Source organism: Lepidochelys kempii, chromosome 2, assembly GCF_965140265.1.
Source record: "Lepidochelys kempii isolate rLepKem1 chromosome 2, rLepKem1.hap2, whole genome shotgun sequence".
Lineage (NCBI taxonomy): Eukaryota > Metazoa > Chordata > Testudines > Cheloniidae > Lepidochelys > Lepidochelys kempii.
The window spans coordinates 88,877,408-88,884,578 of NC_133257.1; the positions used below are offsets into that span (position 1 = coordinate 88,877,408).

Sequence of the window (7,171 nt, forward strand, 5' to 3'; positions counted from 1 at the left end):
GTCTCTCTCTCTCTCTCTCTCTCTCCATGTCCGTCCAGCAGAGTCTATCTCTGAGCAGCTGCTGCCTGCTCACCCACCTTTTTCTCTCTAGGCATCAGTTTTTAGTAGCTTATTGTTCTTTTGATCTTAGGCTCTGGCCTTGGAAAAATAGGCCTGTTAATACCTGCCTGCCTGTTGCTAGCCAGGTTCCCAATGACTAGCTCACCCATTGTTTTCCTAAGGACCCTGGTATTATTCTCATTGGAGATACTTTATCTCTGTCATTGTTTTGTTTCCTGCTTGTTCCTCCTTTGATTTAACTCCATTCAGCCAGCCAGAACAAATCAAGGAGGTAAACTGAGGTACATACAATTTTCATACAAAATAATACCGGTATCTCCCTCGTTCGCCACACAGTCCAATCTGCTTTCTAGACAGGCTTACTGACTTCAGCCAGGTTCTGCATCCATTTTCCAGCTGGTGATACCTCTAAACCTTTACAAGGGCACGGGCCACTTTCAGAAGAGAGGCCATACTTCTCAGCTACTTCCCATTAGGCTTCTGGATAGCCCTCCAATTCATGGCCCTATTCCCTATGAACAGAGATCCAAGACATAACATAAGCACATAAGAATGGTCAGGGTCAGACCAAAGGTCCATCCAGCCCAGTATCATGTCTACTGACAGTGGCTAATGCCAGGTGCCCCAGAGGGAGTGAACCTAACGGGTAATCGTCTAGTGATCTCTCTCCTGCCATCCATCTCCACCCTCTGACCATCATATCCCCCATTAGTCTCCTCTTTACCAGGCTGAAAAGTCCTAGCCTCTTCAATCTCTCCTCAGATAGGACCCGTTCCAAACCCCTAATCATTTTAGTTGCCCTTTTCTGAACCTTTTCTAATGCCAGTATATCTTTTTTGAGATGAAGGGACCACATCTGTATGCAGTATTCAAGATGTGGGCGTACCATGGATTTATACAAGGGCAATAAGATATTCTCCATCTTATTCTCTATCCTTTTTTAATTATTCCTAACATCCCGTTTGCTTTTTTGACTGCTGCTGCACACTGTGTGGACGTCTTCAGAGAACTATCCACGAAGACTCCAAGATCTTTCTCCTGATTAGTTGTAGCTAAATTAGCCCCCATCATATTGTATGTATAATTGGGGTTATTTTTTCCAATGTGCATTACTTTACATTTATCCACATTAAATTTCATTTGCCATTTTGTTGCCCAATCACTTAGTTTTGTGAGATCTTTTTGAAGTTCTTCACAGTCTGCTTTGGTCTTAACTCTCTTGAGAAGTTTAGTATCGTCTGCAAACTTTGCCACCTCACTGTTTACCCCTTTCTCCAGATCATTTATGAATACATTGAATAGGACTGGTCCTGGGACTGACCCTTGGGGAACACCACTAGTTACCCCTCTCCATTCTGAAAATTTACCATTTATTCTTACAATTTTCCTTTTCCTACCCTAAAGATTCCCTGTCTTTTAACCTGTTCTCAATCCATGAAAGGATCTTCCCTCTTATCCCATGGCAACTTAATTTACGTAAAAGCCTTTGGTGAGGGACCTTGTCAAAGGCTTTCTGGAAATCTAAGTACACTATGTCCACTGGATCCCCCTTGTCCATATGTTTGTTGACCCCCTCAAAGAACTCTAATAGATTAGTAAGACATGATCCCCCTTTACAGAAACCATGTTGACGTTTGCGTAACAATTTATGTTCTTCTATGTGTCTGACAATTTTATTCTTTACTATTGTTTCAACTAATTTTCCCAGTACTGACGTTAGATTTACTGGTCTGTAATTGCCAGGATCACCTCTAGAGCCCTTCTTAAATATTGGCGTTACATTAGCTGTCTTCCAGTCATTGGGTACAGTAGCTGATTTAAAGGACAGGTTACAAACCATCATCAATCGTTCCGCAATTTCACATTTGAGTTCTTTCAGAACTCTTGAGTGAATGCCATCTGGTCCCTGTGACTTGTTACTGTTAAGTTTCTCAATTCCAAAACATCCTCTAGTATCACTTCAATCTGTGACAATTCCTCAGATTTGTCACCTACAAAAGTCGGCTCGGGTTTGGGTATCTCCCTAACATCCTCAGCCGTGAAGACTGAAGCAAAGAATTCATTTAGTTTCTCCTGGACTTGTGCTTCCTCAACAAGCTTTGCAAACCAATTTCCATAAGACTGTCTTTACTGACTCAATTTCAGCCTAGAGTCCATGCTAGCTTTCACCATTGGAGGTCTCCAACAGTGCAATATCAGCCAGGCATGAGGTAGCAACAGTGCAAGGTGACTGCAGCCTTTCTTCCACCAGTTGGTTTGAGAAGTCCAGTGATACCCAAAAAGTGAGCAACTCTAGTCAAAGAGAGGCTGTGGCTAGGGCAGCTGGGGCTGCACTGATTCAGTGCATCTCCTAGGCAGCGTCTGCCATTGGGGTCCCCGGTTGTAACTTAAATTTGTCCTCCCCTAGCAGGAACCCTCCTGAAAGGGTACATGGTGGGAGTACCTCTGGCTCTCCCTAATGGGCAGAAGGGACCCAGTTTGCACAAGGCTGTGTGATTTTAGCCCTATGTCTATAAGGTAAGATGAGAGAAGAGAGGACTGTGGTAAAAAGAGACAACTTCCCCTTTTCTTTCTAGCAAGGTCGCGTGGCCCAGCTGCACCAAAAATATTTATACCTGAATGGAAAGAGAACATTATTTTGCAAATTGAACTTTAAACTGCTCTTTTGACTGAGATCAGCCTTACAGCATCGTCTTTACATGTGCTGAGTATCACCAGGTAAGAGACTGCTGCTGGAACATACAATGTGAATCCTATTAAATGCTAACAAAGGTACATTTTGTTTTGTGTTATTAAATGCCTAGATTTTTACACCTTAATGAGATTTTAATCCCTCCAGTAGGATGTCCTGAACACAGACATTTTCTTCAAATCTCACTCTACATGCTTCTTCACTCTTCATCACTTCAAATCCCCATGCATTAGGATCTGGAAGTAAAAGTCAAGAGAAAATGTACCATATCAAAGACATATTTCAGAGTAAAAAGAAAAGGAGGACTTGTGGCACCTTAGAGACTAACCAATTTATTAGAGCATGAGCTTTCGTGAGCTACAGCTCACTTCCTCAGATGCATATCGTGGAAACTGCAGCAGGCCTGCTGCAGTTTCCACGATATGCATCTGAGGAAGTGAGCTGTAGCTCACGAAAGCTCATGCTCTAATAAATTGGTTAGTCTCTAAGGTGCCACAAGTCCTCCTTTTCTTTTTGCGAATACAGACTAACACGGCTGTTACTCTGAAATATTTCAGAGTGATACTTTTATTATTGGACTGACTGCTTCTGAAACGCCCAAACCTGCAAAAATGAACCATTTTAGCTTCCAATGTCTTGCTATAAGTTGCAACCTTGGTCTTTCCACCTTGTCTTCTTATCTGCAGTATGTTTTGACTAGCACACTTTTGAGCAATTTAAAATAATTATAAAAATAATAATAATCATCCTCTCAAGCTGTATTTGTCCACTTCCCTCTCTTCCCTAGGCTTTAGTACCCGAGCTCCAGCCCCAGCCACAATGTCTACACAGCTATTTTTAGCACGGTAGCATGAGCTCCAATCTGTCTTGTTTCTTTGAGGTTCACAGACTAGAATTGAAATTCACCTCTAATCTTCATTTAGTCCCCCCAGTGAGGTTGTTGTAGGCATAGAGAAGCTGTATGCATTCCTTTATCTGACTTTCTTCTTGCTACATTAGCAAAATAGAAAAAACTTAATTACTGTCCACACATTTACGTATGTTAAGGCAGTCATTTTATCCACTAATTCCATGACAAAATTCATGACATTTGAGAGGGGTATTTTCTTAATACAAGTTTACATGTTTTGTCATGGGAATCATTAAATTTGCAATGCAACAAAAAGGAGTGTGGTTCTGTATGTCCCTCTTATATGCTTTATAAACGTATATGTGAAAAAGCCAGCATCAACACAATGGTAATGTTGAGAAAACAAGCACCCAAGAGTCAGGAAAGGCAGAAGTAAGACCCTTAACCCTGCATCCTAAGGAATGTACCTTAAAATAATGGGGCTGATTAGAATCTCACTTAAACCTGTTTTATGCCAGTGTGACTCTGATGAAGTTACTCCTGATTTGTGCCAGGGTACTTGACATCAGAGTTGGGCCCACTGCCTCTCTTATTTTATTTCTCAAAGTAATGCAATATGTAATAGACAACAAGCATCAGTTCTATAACTGTGTTTGATGGATGAGCCCCTGTTGCAGGAGAAGAGAATTCAAACTCCTGAAGGGACTGACATGGTAGTTGATGCCTTCTTAAAGGGCAAAGTGATTATCCAGCAGTAGAAAGATAATGTGGCATTATTCCCTGAATTATAAAACCTCTTTACATCAAGAGAGGAAGCAAACTTATATTATTTATTTAGAAACTGCAGCATTGCAGTATGACATGTCAGCATTAATCATCTCCCCCTTTATGTGGGTTACCTTTTACTCAGCAAATAATTAGTACATTTTTCTAGGACTGACCTAAATAATTTAGAAGAAACTGTAGAGTCAGAAGACTTTGACTATGCTCTTGGTTAGAAGGACTGCAGGGACAGTGTTTAGTAGTCTTCCTTACAGTAATCCTTCTTAAAGAACTGTGAAAAACTCTATTGTGGACCCAATCCTACAACCCCTTAGTGCTAAGGATAGTGTGTGCTTTGTTTAGAAGTCCCATTGAGTTAGTAAGTCCTATGATCAGCCCACAACTAGGGATGCTGGTCTTTCCAAGTCCAGAGGCACCAACCTCCAATTCTGAAAGCGAACTCAGAGGATCTTTGTGGTGCATCCTATCAAGCTGATGAGATAAAAGGTCCTTCAGATTAGATAGAGGGAATTCAGAAGCAGAAATGGCAACAGGCACCAGCCTGAAAAAAGGAGCAAGCCCATTGTATCTGAGGCCACTCTTGATCTGAAAAAGAAAACCACCCAAAATTAAATTGCCATTTGATATCATTAGTGTGTTCCCTAAATTTACAGTGGCCCACATACCAGAAACATCCAGGTTTCTGCCTCTATTTTCTTGTCACAGTAGTCAGGGAACTCAGTACCATCTGGGATAAATTCATACATACATAATTGAAGCCCGTAGAGCTCATCGGGCAGGGACAAGCCAAATTGAAGACACAATGTGATATCTTTAACCTTGGTCCATTAGGCCAGGCTTCCAGTGATTTTAGTCTCTGTCAGGGTGACACACAATGCTGACAGAGAAGCTTATTAACCTTGTGCATTATGGCAATGCAGACACAGTAATTACAGCCTCGAAGCAATGGTTTAAACACCGAGTAGTGTATCATGTACAGAAAATTCGTTGTTAGCTGTCTGGAGACAGTAACCCAAAGGTTACTGTTCAGAGGCAAAGCACATGTAGCAACATATTCCCTGTTAACAAACTTTTTAAAGAAATATATAGCTGAAAAGTGACCACTTTTAAACAATTAACCCAGAAACAGAAGGCAACTGAATCAAATGCATGCAGGAGTATAGAGCCCCAGAGTATACTGCACAATGGCTGGGGCCACAAACAAACCTCTCCCAATTTTTGCTTTACATTGTAGATAAAATGTTCAGTTTTCAACATTTATTTCATAAGGAAAATAAAATGGGGGAAAGGGGAGATTTTTATTTATTTATTTTTTGTACATCACTGGAATGAGCTACCTGGATTATTTTTTTTTTCTAGTCATTCTTGCTTCTAGCCATGCTCCAACTACTCCCTGGGAAATGGCAGAGCAACAAAGGACAGCCAACAGCCAGGTCTTGAAAAAAGAAGAGCAACAACATTTATTGTTCTTCTTCAATTTAAATTCGTTCGCTTGTGTTTTTAAATGTATTTGTTCAGGGAAGCTCAACCTAAAATAAGATAAAGTACAACTATAATATATACCTTTAAAGGTGGGCTAAATGGTCAGTCAAAACCATGTTTTAGTTATCTTAGTATTTCTTTGGGATTAAAGGCTGGGATTTTCTATGCTCATGAAAGACTAGGAATTACAGTGACAAAAAAAATCTCTAGGGAATATGTTATAGGTCATTTTCTTACCTTTTGTACTCATTTTTGCTGGTAAATTTCAGTTCTTTTTCATATTAGGTTTTTTTGCATTTGGCTCCCTCCCTGAATAGAGGAAACATACTGACATTACCAAATGATGTGTACATTCTCTTCCTAGCTTCCTCACAGAGCGTTTGGCTTCCCAGCAAGCAGCTCAGAGTGCTATCATGAATGTAAAACAAGCTTTAGGTTTAGGGAAGCAACATACTGCACACTGGCGCACACGTCAAATTGCACACAAAGCCTTCTCCATTCAAGAATTGTTTTATAAGGTGCTGCTAGGGTGTGTAAATATAGAACATCTGTCCGATGTGGCATGGCTATGGACTGCTTTATAATGAATGTTAAAAATATCCACACATATGAGCATATGTTTTGCTTATGCTGCTAAACATTACATGGTCCCTCATCGCTATTTTGAAAGGTTATAGTGAATAACTGAGAAATTAGTCCCTTGAACTCTTTACCCCAAGTTATGACCAATGGGGAAATATGCACGAATCTAAATGTAAAACCAGCCAAATTACTTGGACTGTACTTGGTTGATTGGATTTTCTGGGAAGTCTGGGTTTTGGCAATAGGGGCCAGGGCAGCCTCAGACGGAGGGCACTAATGTTCACTTAGTGGGGATGTGCAGGTATCTGGAAGGCAATCAGGATGGGAGCACTTGTTACAGTACTAGAGTAACCACTGCTTGAGTTAGGGAGGCCCTCAGTGATGGACACCCAATATTTTAAAAAGGGAAAAATGAAGAGAGGTGTTAAGTCCCAAATGAAATCAAAGGGAGTTGTGGGTACTCAGCACCTGTAGGACCTCATCTTCAGGTGTCTATAGTTGGGCACCCAAAATTTGGTTATATTCTACCCCACTCTACTCAAGTTCTTATACCACACTCCTCCCTGTAGTATCTGAGCGCCTTCCAGTAGTGCCTTGAACAACATGACTAACACCTGTCGCATGTTTGTTCTCTCATCCTCTCACAGGGGAGGGGAGGAGAAATGTATGCAGTGGAATTTTTTAACAATATATAACTGCCCTGGCTCCAGCCCATGGAGTGC

At 41.0% G+C, this 7,171-nt stretch overlaps 1 long non-coding RNA gene across 1 annotated transcript; it reads right to left on the bottom strand.

The window, feature by feature from the left end:
• Window positions 1-375: 375 nt before the first annotated feature.
• LOC140905935 (uncharacterized) lies at window positions 376-4,880 on the bottom strand. The gene is made up of 4 exons (XR_012156990.1): window positions 4,806-4,880; window positions 3,659-3,742; window positions 2,875-2,988; window positions 376-572 (listed from the first exon to the last, which is right to left on the bottom strand). It is a non-coding gene; the product is annotated as an uncharacterized lncRNA (long non-coding RNA).
• Window positions 4,881-7,171: the final 2,291 nt, after the last annotated feature.